Source organism: Dipodomys ordii, unplaced genomic scaffold, assembly GCF_000151885.1.
Source record: "Dipodomys ordii isolate 6190 unplaced genomic scaffold, Dord_2.0 Scaffold9, whole genome shotgun sequence".
In the NCBI taxonomy this organism is placed as follows: domain Eukaryota; kingdom Metazoa; phylum Chordata; class Mammalia; order Rodentia; family Heteromyidae; genus Dipodomys; species Dipodomys ordii.
In genome coordinates, this window is record NW_012267225.1 from 10,943,953 (window position 1) to 10,958,014 (window position 14,062).

At 36.4% G+C, this 14,062-nt stretch overlaps 1 protein-coding gene across 7 annotated transcripts in view; it reads left to right on the forward strand.

Annotated features, from left to right (window-relative positions):
- Nucleotides 1–14,062, forward strand: part of Pard3 (par-3 family cell polarity regulator) — a 533,206-nt gene that overhangs the window by 346,761 nt on the left and 172,383 nt on the right. The window lies entirely within an intron of this gene.

The following is a 14,062-nucleotide window of genomic DNA, read 5'->3' on the forward strand; positions in this document are numbered from 1 at the left end:
TGGCTTTCTTCTCTCCTCAGTGCTGGCGGCTGGGGTGCTGTCCAGACACTGCCTTCACAGAGGCAGACTCTAAATTAGCTACCTGGTTCCAAACTTCCGTCATGCTTACGCCGCAAGAGAGGTACTTAAGCCAGATAAATAGCTTGCATCATCAAAGTGCCAGCTTTCTTTTCTCTTTTTTTCATTTTGTATTCCTGGAAGTAAAACCCAGGGCCTTACACATGCTAGGCCCTACTACTGACCTATATCCCAAAGGGCCAGCTTTTAAAATTGCTTTTTTGAGGTTTGTTTTTTTTTTTTTAATAGAGTGTGATCTAGAGCCACTATAACATATGATCAGGAGTCTTTGCTCTGTATTTGCATGTGTTTTTTGGACTTTTCTGTTGAGCCTGTTTTTTCAAGGTTTATGAATATCTATTCCTGTAGCTTCAGAAAATTTTTAATAAATTACAGTTCGTTTTGAGGGTCACAGTGTTCATTTTTCACATTCTGTTCAAGCACTGTTCCTGGTAGCAGTACTTTGCACTAACTGTTGAAATTGGCATGTTATATTGAACATGGTCAAGGTTTTAGATTTTTGGCTTTTTCTAAAAGGTTCCATGGCTGTGCCCAAAATGCATACATTTTTTTTTTGAAACTCTGGTTGTTTTTTTTAAAAAATGGGTGCTGATGGCTTCTGCCTATACTCCTAGCTACTCAGGAGACTGAGATCTGAGGATTGCCAGCCTGGACAGGAAAGTCTATGAGACTCTTGTCTCAATTAACTACCATGAAGATGAAAATGAAGCTGAGGCTCAAGTGGTAGAATGCTAGCCTTGAGCATAGAAGCTTAGGGACAGTGCCAGGTCCCGAGTTCAAGCTCCAGAAAAATTAAGAAAAAAAAAAAGGAATTTTGGTGGTTTTCCAAGGGCACTTTAAATTTCATGAATCATTCAGTGTGTTATATACTTTATTTTCATTGCATTAAAAATTTTTAAATTAGATTTCATTCCAGAAATCTTAATTCCCAGGAAAGTGTCAAACTATGAGTATTTTCTTTATGACATGATTCTGATTTTTTTAAAAAATTTCAGCAGTAAAATATTATGAATGAGCTATCATTTTAAAAGGGAACAATGTAATTAATCATGTCTGTTGTAAAATATTTCCATGTTTAAAAGGGTTAAAATTTTTGAACGCTTCCATGTTCCAATATAGTATTATACATTAGCATCTTAATGTTTTTCATCCTCCAAGTTCTAGGCTTTTATACTTTGTCTAGACTTTGGTCTATTTAGGCTGGCAAAAGTCCTTTGCACATTGTTTTCCTGTGACATAGATGTTCTGTAAGTCACTATGGCAGCATTTTCATATTATTTCCATTTAGTGCATTCAGCAGTGGAAAAAGGGCCTCCTTTCAAAGCATCCTCCTTGATGCTTATAGGCAGTGCCTAGTTAGAAAGCACTTATTAACAACTAAAGTAATAGAAGGGTTGGAGGCCGAATCTACTCTCCAACTGGAAAGTACTCAAATAGCTTCAGAAACAATGAGGCGAAAATGAAAACCCATTTCTGATTCATGGATTGTTGTCATCAATGCTGAAAGTCTCTGTCAGCTGGAATGGTAGCATGGGGATGAATAGATGAGGCTTTGCCTTGCAGGTTATTTTCGGTTGTTTCAATTAATTCTGCTCTGACACCTTTGGAAGGCTATCAACGTCTCCCTGCCCTCTATTTGCCACCATGCGCTGACTTTGAGGACAACATCTTGAGGAGAAAATTAGTTGCTAGGGACTGTAAGACTGAACCTGAGAGGTATTGACCTAAAGACAGGATCATTTCAGAGCTCTCACAAAGAAATAGTTTCCTTTTCTCTCACTGGAAAACTGAGTATATGGAAGAAAACACCCCTTCCTGTATTCTTATCTCCACAACTGATGGATTCATAGATCTAAATGTCTGTGACTTAAAAAGCAATGTGGATATATTGTATTCCTTAACTGCTTTATTAAATGGCAACTCCTTTGTACAACTACTTAAAGTTAATTTTCAAAAAAATAATAAAGCTAAAAATAAATAAAATAAAAGCAATGTGAGACTGGGAATCCTCAGCCCATAAAGGGGCCTCCAGGTAGTAACAGTGTTACCACTTCCTTTGTATTCATTCCTAGTGCAGATTTTATTCTTTCTTAAACTGTAGTAAATGTATAGTACAATATTTGCTTTCTGAACTATCTTTAAATATCCAGCCATTGGCATTAATTTCCTTCACCCCACTGTCTAAATCACAACCACTGCCCATACCCAGAGCTCTTCATCTAGCAAAAAGAATGTTCTGTATCCATGAATTAATCACTGACTCCTCATTTACCTCTTCTGCCATTCCTGTCCCCCATTTTACTTTGTGTCTCTGTGAATCTGAGCATTCTTCCTCTTCACATAGAGAAAAAAAATCATACAGTATTTATCTTTTTTGTCCCTGGTTGGTTTTACTTAGAATGTCCTCAGGGTTTCATCCATATTTAGCATGTGTCAGAATTTCCTTCCTTTTAAGGCTGAATAGTATTCCATGCTATGTATGTACCAGTTTATCAGTTCATTCATCACTGGACATTTGGCTATGAATAATACTGCTATAAAGAGTGTCTTAACACATATTTCCTCAATGTCACCTCATAGTTACAACTGGCCATCTTGTTAGCATTCTCAGCAGCAGGAAGGGGGAGAAGGGGGTGAGAACTACATCAGCCTCCTTCTGATGTGCTTTTCTTTAAATCTCAGTGATCAGTTTCTGTGAGCCAGAAATTAAGAATTATGATAACAACTAAGATGGAATGAATGATTGTATGCAAAATTTGGTGACGTGTAATTCATTCAATCCTCACAATAAACCTGAGAGGATGGTTGCATTGTACCCAAGAGGGTATTGAGACTTAGAGAAGTTAAGTGTGTTGCTGATTGACAATGAGTTTCCAGCTCAGTGACATAGAGTTAGTGAAAAGTGAAGCTGGAGTATGAATCAGAGGAGCCTGGCTACAGAATTCAGTCCATGCAAATATCATATCTTTGCTCCTATTTTCAGAAGAGGCTGGGCAGTGTAGTTTTATCTTTCCTGGGCATATTTCCTTGCCCAGACAAAAACTCTGCCAAGATAAAAGAGGATGGGTGCTGGTAGCATCTGCCATGGCACCTGCTTTGGGTGCCATCTCCCCAGTTCTGTGCTTCTGAAACCATCACTTGCTGAGTCTTTTGGGTTTATCAAAGGTTTATCCACAAATGGTGGATAGCCTTCTATCTACTGCTGAAATAGTCATGCTCTTCCAATATAGGAAGCCTGGAGTAGCTATATAGGTAGATATATGAGGAATTCATATAGATATAGACTATGGAAAATAGCATCTGTTATATACTGAGCAATTAGCAATTATTTCAGCTACTACTATGCTACATAGTTACAATTTGTTTACTCTAACTTTTGTTAGTACTTTACTTTTGAATTATTTTAAAAAATCATTGAATAGTGCCATTTATCACAGGCCTAACATGATTTTCTGATTTTATTTATTTGTTTATTTTTCTTTTTTAACTTTTCTTTATTATTATTAATAATAAGTATTAATAATAAGTATTTTATTGTGAAAATAATGTACAGAGGGGGATTTTCTGATTTTAGAGTACAAGTTTTTAAAAAGTGTTTTATATTTACTAACAAGGGGTTCACAATGGTATTTCATACCTGTATAGAATGTACTTTGTTCTGATGTTGCTCTCTTTTTTTGCCCATCCTTTTACCCCCTATTTTTTAAATAGATTTTTCAGTGAGTTTCATTATGTCATCTTTAGGAATAGACACTGTGGAGTACAAGGTCCTAATTATGGTATGCTAGTGTTTACCCACTTTCGTGGCTCTGTGGATACATCTCCAAATACATTCTTGTCGTAGCATGCTAGATGGTGTTCTGTGTTTTGATGATGTAGCATGTTAGATCTTGTCTTCTGTGACTTAGATGGCCGTCTGCATCCAACTCTCACTATCTGGGTAGACATTTCCCTTTTGATTCTTAGGAAGTAGTCATGAAATATATTAAGTATTTGAGAGCAAAACTCAGTATGCCGTCCACCTTCCTTGGAATCCTCTTTTATTCTTTGGAAAAATTGAAACGATAGTGCCTTTACTTCATTATTTACCTTAGACCTATGCAAGTGATTATGAACCTTAGAGATTTACTCCCAAGGAGTATGTTGTTATCTGGGATGTCCTTGGTTATCACAAATATGTTGGTGGTGGTGCTGAAATCTCATGGTAGGTATAGGCTGTGAATTCAGCTAAACTTCCTGGGAGAGCTGTTCATGATAAATGATTGTCTGGCCTAAAATGTCAGCAATTGTGTTACTGACCTTTCAATATTAGTGGAATGTTTTGCTCTTTTTTTTTTTTTGATGATGATTTTAAAGTCTGTCCTTCTCAACATGTTCTCTATGTTGAAGAATATCACACTGAACAATTTGGTGGGTATTTGGGAATTGAAATTTCATTGACTAGTTTTAAGTATTTTATAGTTGAGTTTGACTCTCTTAGTTACATAGTATTTTTTTAAGTGATAACTTTAATATTAGTGTAATAAATAAAAATTTTACTTTATGAACTCATGTGTGAGTCAACCTGAAAAACCTAGGCTTTCCAAGGGCTTGAGGTGAATCTCAGAGAAAGAAGAACATTCTATATGTAAAAGAGATTAGGATTTAATGTGTGTGTGTGTATATATATAGTTTGTTTTTAAAATTATGTGTTGTATATCTTATAATTGTGCATTAAACTCTTACTTTTTTCTCAGCTTCATTATGGCTGAATTATTTCTTATGTAGATATTATAAATTATTTTACCTAAAGATACATGGAATATTCTTATCCTTTAGGATTTATGTATATATATAATTCTAAATGAAATTAGGTTTGTTAGTATACGATGGCTATTACACATACCAGTTAAGACCAGACACTTCCAAAGTTTAGCTAGAGAAGTCAACAAAGTGACAGTCTGTGATGGCAGCTGTAGCTAGAGGAGATGGGGCACTCAGATCTTAGTGGCTCAGCCTCCAGCTCCAGGACAAGGACTGGGATCATATGATGTATCTCATAAAGCATCAGTCTCCCTTGTGATAGTGAGTTACTGTCATGTCTAGGACCACACACCAGGCAGTGCAGATGTGGCCTGAAAATAGGTTGGCATGAGAACAATTCTAGCCAGTGCACAAATCAAGTTCTGTGTTTGAATGCTTGTTCAATTGTTTAGTTAAATTAAAAAGAATGTGGTGGTTTGACATTTGTCAGATTTCATGCTCACTTTTATATAAAATAAGATACTAGGTTGGAGATGTGACAATAAACCATCTGTTCTAGCTTTTCCTTGCCCTACTCTTGAAACCATGGTAGGATCTATGATTCTAGCTTCCAGTTGAGTTCTTACCCATAGCCTAGTCATAAATAACTTGCAATGCTTTAGATCCTGGTTAAGTAAAAACATAGCATAGAACAGTAAAGGATATTGGCTGTAGTTTTGTGTCACACCATCATTAATGTCTTTTAATAATTATTTTTCTTTAAAAATCATCTTATTTGTACAAAGGGGTTTCAATGTATTAGCTCATAAGTACAACAAATTGCATCATTTTCTGTACATGTTAAACTCTCTAAGACTTAGACACAATGCAAGTACAGATTCTAACCAGATGTATGACTTCAATCCTTTGTTCTTTTAGAGTGAAAGGTACTCAGGGAGACTTGGGGCAACTGTGTCTTGGCTGGGGGAACCTGTTGGGTCTGCAGGATTCTGCTTGCTCTTTCTTGTTCTCAGCACTGGGTGTGGTCTCTGTGCTTGGCAAGTGGCTTGTGCCATAAGATTAAGTCTTTTGGCCCTTTAGAAACTCATCAGCTCCTTCATGTCGAATCTGAATAAGCAAATCAACCTAAAGATAAAAGGTGAAAATCTACCTCTTAATTTACTCTGTAGAGAGCATTCTCTAAGAAATATGAATCAACAAAAAGTTGTTTTCTGTAATCGACAGGAAAAAAAAGTGCTGACTGACAACTTTACAGATAATGAGATCATTGGGGAAGTTTCCATCATTCTAAGTTTCTAGGAACCAGACAAAAAGTCAAGCTTTTTGTTGTTTTGAAACTTCAATTACCATGTTACCTTTCTGTGTGACTTTCATCTGCCCGGGAAATATATGAAAGTCAGAAACCTTTTTTCTTGGTGATTAAAACATATAATTTGATTTGCAACATATACTTAATTGAGGATGAATATTCCTAATTCAAAACCCCAATATCTTTACATTTTGCTTTATCTGTGTAGAATCTCAAGTGTTTTCACCTTGGGCTGCCTGATTACCCATCAGGTAGTTGGTAATAGGAGTTATTAGGATTACTTTTGTTACTAAATACTCCCTGTTTTTTGTCCTGCTAGGAAAAGGTAGGTAGTAAAATATGGGTCTACTTTTTCTTCTTTCGAGTGCCCTTTGAAATGGTTGTGTTTTTCTGACTTAGGTCTCATTACAATTTCTTATGAGGACTGCCTTTGGGGTAGTGCCACTTACTAAATTGTTCTGATGCCTTCACAAGAAGAAAACCATGGAAACCAGATGTAGGGTATGATTATTTGCCTCTGACCTGGCAAAGTGTGGAATTTAACAAAAGAAGCGTAATAGAAATGCTCAAATTGACCCTTCTCATCACTTGGGCTGCTTTGAGCCCAATCAATCTCTCATTATTATCAGAGTTATTTGAGCAAAGGCAGCGGCAATAGTATGTTTCATAATCACTTCTTGAGCCAAATGTAATTTGCAATTTGTAGTATTGTATTATGAAACAATAATGCATTAAAATGAACAGAGCAAGAATTAGGAGCATAGTGGTAAAGAAAAGATCCAGAGAAGGAGTTGCTTGAAAGCCACTCTAAGAATTGTTCTAAGTGGACATGGCTGATTTCATTGCCAAATTGAGCATTTAGAAAAATCAGCATTATGTGTTGGCTTTGCTATGTTTATATATGAAAGCATATGTACATATAAGTATGTATGTAGATGATAATAAAGTCAGTGTAGTTAGAGGAAAAACAAAATATAATTTGCATATTATTTGCATTTAAATATTAGGGGTTCTGGGGTTAGGTTGATTTGATTACCTGTGTGCTGATGATTTGTAGGAAAAAAAATAAGTTATAACAAGCCTTATAAAAGCCTGATATGGAGCAATAATTACTAATTGACCTTTTTTTATAAAGAGGGGATTTATTTGCCAGAGAAACCGTGTCATGTGCTCTGCAGACTCACTGATTTCTGGGAAGCGCCTCATAATTAATAGGAGTTCTACTAGTCTGCTCCTGTTTTACCAGAATGAATGCTAAGTGTAGGATACTAATAGTATCTCTGTTATTTATCTTGTGTTTGAAAAGATTACTATATGCTTCCCAGCCCCCTAAGTCTTTATGCTTGAGTCTCACCATCTTTATTCTCTTAAATTTTTAGAAATACAGTGATTCTGATGAAGTCAAATTGATTCTGAGCTGAGTTTCCTTCCCTCTGTATTGTCAGTTTCTCTATTATTGGTTTAATATTTGTTTGTTTACATTCTGACTGGATTTCCAGAGTGTCAGGCTCCAAGCTGTATGCATTGATGCATCCTGATTACATAACCAAGGTAACGGTCTTCCCTCTGACAGGGACATTTACTGGGGCTCCTGTGAAGAATGTGTTACCATTGAGGGTGCCTTGTACTTATAAGGCTGTCTTACTTTGCTTAAGTAGAAGGTTGTTTTTCTTTTATTATTATCTTTTAGTAACTATACCAAAAGGGTTTCAATACAACAAGTTAGTTTGTGAGTACAATGTATCTTGATTAATATCACCCCTTATATCTTTCTCCCCTATCTCTCCCAACCCCACCCATCCCTTTAATTTACCTGTTTCCATTTTCACATGTGTACCTTGAATGTTACTGCTACATTTATCCACCCCTTTTCTTCCCATTTCTTGTTTTTAAGTTACTTTTCTTCCCTGAGTGCCATGCAACACAAACTTAGTTTGTTAAATCTAATCTCACTAATGAAAACTGTATACCATCAAATCATGACTCTCGAGCTTGTAACTTTCCTGTCGTGAGCACCCCTGCTAAACCTCACCAGCTGAAAATGGTGTCCCATGTCACAACAGCGTGGTCAAGTTGTCTTGGGCCCTTTTCTTGGGCTTACTTCTCATTGCTGTTGATTACAAGATGATTTTTTTTCTTTTTTCCTAAATAGGAGCTTTCTGCTTTTCATAATCAGCCTTCTTTTCCCTGATTCATCCCACGTTGTTACAGTCTACTGCTGAGCAAATCAGCCGGCTTTCATGATCTTGATATCTTAAAATGTCACTAATATATGTAAGATCTATATGGGACAGACGTATTAGAAGTGACTTTTTTTTTTTTTGCTTTTTCTCACTTGTAAAATGAAGACTGTGAGGTGCAAACCATGACCAGAAACCATGAGTAGGTACATTATTACAAAGTTCCCAACTGCAGTGTAGTCCAGTTTTATGATTAGGGCAGTGGGACATACTCCTAACTGTTGCCTGATAAATATGTCTGGATGGAACACAGGCACTTCTTTTAGAAATGTTGGCATTCACTCTGTGAATAGTTGTGTGGGCAGTTTTCATAATCTATTCTGATGGTTAGAGCAGTTTTTGATCTTGCCTTCAAATACCTGATTATCTCAGTAGCAGTGTCCTCTAGAAGTCAGTACTGTGAGTAGGGGAGGATTTCTCACACTTCTTTCAACCAAAGATTTATTAATCAGCTCTGGTTAATAAACTGCTCTGGTAATAAAAAGCATATAAAGTGAATATCTTTGGTGCCTGAATCTTTTAACACATCTGGATATGGTAGGAAGAGCCTTGAATCTGAAAGTTGGCTTTGCTACTCAGTTGTTATGTGACCTTATAAATCATTAGCCCCTCTCTCCCCCCTCTTCCCCCCCCTCCCCGTGCTTCCTGACCACCTTCCCCCAACAGAAGGGTATAACACTCCCGTCATGGGCTGTTATGGCAGTCTGTGTGACAGTCCATGATAAGAATTCAATGAATTCTAGTTAACTGTAATTACATAATCAAAAGAGCATTCATCAGGTGCTTGATTACATATCTCACTGAGGGATTACTCAAAATGGATTTCTTATGTCTAAGAATTTCACTATCTTTTAGGAGTTTGCAAGTTCCCATGTATCAAGATGCCTTAGACCAGCTATCAAGCGACCCGGATGCCACTGCCAGCTTGCAGTGTGGCTGGGCAATTCCTAGTACCCCTTGGGCCTCTACTTCTTTGCCTGTCAAGTAATTAGTTTGGTCTAGGAGAGTAACTCTTTGGTTTTTAGAAATATGTTGATATTTATCTTCAGTCCAGATGCCCCTCAATGGATGAATGAACCAAGAAAATGTGGTGTGTATACACAATGGAATTTTACTCATCGATTAAAAAGAATGATATTGTACATTTGTAAAGAGATGGAAAAACTTGAAAAATTATGTGAAGTGAAATAAGTCAGGCCCAGAGGGACAAAGGACCTACATTCTCCTTCATATATAGAAGCTAGATTTAGCTTTCAAACTCATAAGTACATACATTGGATGGCCTGCAAGTGTATACAAATGTATTAGCTGAAATATGGTACATTCAAGGGAGATCTCAAATAATGTAATTCCGTAGAAAAGCAAAATCTGGACAGTTCAACAACAACAACATAAATACCAGGAAGTGGATGCTTGAAAGGGGTAGAATGGAGTCAAGGGGATAGGAGCAGATAAATGAAGAGAAGAGGGAGGGAAATGTAGACAACAATCAAACATATATCCTACAAAATTAAGGAGTGGAGGAAAGGGTGAGTTGGGAGGAATGTCACAGTGTAAATGTTGAATGGGATGACATTGATCAAAATATATTCGTAAACTGCTTTGTTAAGTAGCAACTCCTTTGTACAACTACTTAATAAAAATTCTTAAGACTGTAGAAACAACAATCAGGAAAAGTTAAAAAAAAAAAAAAAGAATGGAAGAGAACTCTTGGTAAACATTTATGGCTTTGGGGGTGGGTAGTACCGGGGCTTGAATTCTGGGCATGGGTGCTGTCTCTGAGCTTTTTCATTAAAGGCTCGTGCTCTACCACTTGAGCCACAGCTCCACTTTCAGCTTTTTGTGGCTAATTGTAGATAAGATTCTCATGAACTCTTGGGCTGGCTTCAAACCATAATCCTCAGATCTCAGTCTCCTGATTACCACTGTCTGGCCTATGGCCATTTTTAAAAAATAAAATCAGGGAGTTAGGTCTTCAAGCAAAAGTAGCTTTATAATTGCATTAATTGAATAGAGTAATAAATTAAGGGAATTTAATAGCTAAGAGTTGGGAAAAGAATAGTGTTAGAGTTTATTATACATTGCCAGAAAACCATGAAGATATCCAGGTACAACAAACAAAGAAAAGGTGTATTGCCAGTAAAGGGGCCAGCAAGACCCCTTCTCACAAGAGAGAAGTGCTGGGCTATTGTGTCTGGTGACCTTTCATAACCTATGAATTAGGAGGTAGAGACCCTAGTGTGGACTTTGGGCCTGTGGCTTCATCATGGTGGGCTAGGATTTATGGCTGCTGCCTAAGCAGTAGATAAGGGGTTTTGCAGCTGCCCAGATCTGAAGGTCACTCTAAGGGGATCTTGCTGCCTTATATGGTGGTAGCTGCCCCAGAGAAGTGCCATCTCAAGATGAAAGGGGGGAGGAGAGGTTGGAGGCTGATTATTTACTGCCTTTACTAAATGAGCCTAGTGTTGCCTATGAAAGGAGCATGCTAAGCTATGGGAAGGGGAAGGAGCATGCTAACCTATGGGAAGGGAGCTCATTGGGCTAACAAATAGTAGGAAAGGGTTTTTTGTAAAAAGTTAGTCAAAGACAGTTTAGGGGAACTTTGAGACCTGAAGTTCTGGGAAAAGAAACAGAATTCCTAGAAAAAGAGGAAGGGGTAGCATGCGTCACATAGTGCAAATATGAGGACAAAATCCAGGCAAGAATATTGAGTTACACAACTCCATTGACTATCCTAGTACTGAAGCTGGGAAGTGGAGGATGTGTAGCTTATGGTAGTCCATGTTTAATTTATATTTGACTCTCTGTGTGTGTTTGTATGCGTGTGCGTGCATGTGTGCCTGTCCTGGGACTATTCTTGAGCTTTTTTGCACTTAAGGCTAGTGCTCTACCACTTCTGGCTTTTTGGTAGTTAATTGGAGATAGTCTCATTGACTTTACTACCTGGGCTGACTTTGAACCATGATCTTCAGATCTCAGCCTCCTGAATTATATTTGACTCATTTGAAGTTCTCTTTTGCACTGAAGCAGTATCACTTAACTTACACATTTCTTAGGGTAAATATTCAGACAAGTATTGTGGCAAAGTCTTCAGACATTAAGACCTTCATAATTAGCTCTGAGAAATAGATTTCAGTGACATTTCAATAGGGTTTCTTGAAGAAAGTCTTATTTTAAAAAATTATTCTTCAAAACCTTCAAGATAATTGGCTCTGGATGTCCTTTTCATCTATTTTAAAATATGGAAACTGAATTTAAGACTTCCTTCTTACTGTATTGTTTTCAAATGTTAGTAGAACAATAAAACCTTTTATTACCAAACCAATCATATTTTAATTTTATCTATAGCAAGATGCTATGTGTTATCATTCAGTAATATATTCTTCTAAAGACTTGTAATTTTAGTAGCAGCTTAAATGGCAGAACATTTCAGCAGTATTTACTTTCCAGATAGTTATACCACTTTACTAAAAACCAAAATGGTGATTTAATATCCCTGCAAACTTTACAGTAGTTAATTTTTAAAGTGACTTCTTTCTTCATAAAAAAATAAACTTTGTGATGTCTTGTAGCTTCTTTTGCTTTCTTTTTTGCTTCTTCATTCATTAACAAGTGCATGTATTGCTCATCATTCTTGACTATGATATGGATGGCACACAGCAGTGCTGTCATCCAAAAAGAATCATAGTAAAATCCATTTAGTAGATTACTTTAGCTGAAACATCCCTGAATCCTTTATGAAGAAAGCTATATGTGTAAGTAATTTTACTGTCAATTGGAGTTGGAATGAGCTGGGGCTCATCACTATCTTGTATAAAATAGCATCAGTGGGTGTGGACAGATTTTCTATTGAACTTACACCATGAAGCAAGACCTTGAGAAGAAGTTTTTTCTATCAAGTTTTTTTAATCTCTGTATTTTCCTTCAAATCTTATATATTTTTTTAAAAGCACTTTCCTATGTTAATATGAGTAAAGAGAGATTACTAACAATTTCTTCACAAAGCAGCAGGAGTAGGTGGCTACCTTGCTCATCAGCTGGGTACCCATTCTCTTGAGATGATAGAGTTTTCTTGGAATGTTGGTGCAGGTTAATCAGTTAACAAACCCTTGATTCTGTGCTGAAAATGTGTTTACATTCTGGACCTACAAGTAGCTCAATATTTCTTTAGCTAGTTCTTGAAATTAGGACATTTATCGATGGCTTAAAAAACAAAATTTTTAAATAGGATACAGGCTGACCCATTGCAACAATGAGATGTACAAGACCCAATGTTGTTGCCCCATTTGTTAGGAAATGGAAAGACTTGGAAAAAATTATATTAAGTGAAATAAGCCAGGCCCAAAGAAATATAGGTCCCATGGTTTCCCTTATTTGCAAAAACTAGTATATGTCTGATACAAACAGAAACTGTCAGACAACTTGTTAGCCGAAATGAACCCCAAGATAAGGATTCAAATGTTTTTTTTTTTTCTCTTGCGATTGTTTCCAACAATAAGATGATTTCTTTGTTGCTTTGTATGTACCTCCCTCAGGGTATAAGCCCTGCTTTCACTGTATTTGATATTGATATAATTTGTGGAGGGGAAGAGAATAAACAAACTGTTTAAATAGGGATACAGGTGGACCTATTACAACAGTGAGATGTACAAGACGTTATGTTGAAAAGGAACTTTACAACTTTGGCAGGGTAGGAGGGTGGGGGGTGGGGGTAGGGGTGGAGACAGGAAGGGATGGTATGGGGAACAAAGGAGGAGGCAACAATACTTGATAAGAAATGTACTCACTATCTTGCCCATGTGATTGTAACCCTTCTGTACGGTATTTCCACAATTTTAAAAAAAAGACCCTATGTCGAAAAATGAACTTTACAATTTAGGCAGGAGTGTAGTTGTGGAGATGGGAGGGAAGGGCTGGTAGGGGAAAAACAAAGGAGGAGGCAACAATGTATGATAAGAAATGTACTCATTACCTTGCTCATGTGATTGTAACCTCTCTGTACAGTATTTTCACAATAAAAAACTTAAAAAAGATATTAATATCAAACTAGTTGACATTTTCCAAGTTGTTAAGCATCTTAAATCAAATGATTGTTTTCATAAGTTGAGGAGTGAAAAGTTAGTTGTAAAACTAAGTTTGAGAGTCTATGTAAATATGCAGTTTTTTCAATGAGTTCCTTCTGTCTCTCCAGGAAGAATGAAGCAACTATAAAGTAAGAAGCACACCACAATTTATAGGCAATTAGAATGCATGCAGTTATAGATACTTTTACTTTTTTACTGTCTAGATTGTTGGTACTTTTTTATTTACAGTTTTTATTTCATTTTATTAAAGAAAATTGGAGCTGAGGGATCCATTTTTGTTCCAATTATAAAGTAATATGCTGTGATTCTACAGTATGCTTTAGAATTTAAAAACCTTAAATATAGAGATCACATAAATTATTAACTAAAACAAGTATTAAGGGAAATACTTTTATGTTAATTTATAAACATTTTATTTACTGCTGTCATCACTTTTTCATACTTTAATCTTAATTCTATTAGACTTCAGGAAAGAGTGTTTGATAATGGCTTGACAATAAATTTATAAATAATATGGTAGTTATTCTGGTGACAATCAAACACAATGAGAACCAGAGTTCTGCTTGTTTTCCTTCATAATTTTGTGTTTGTCACATAAAAAGATGAGA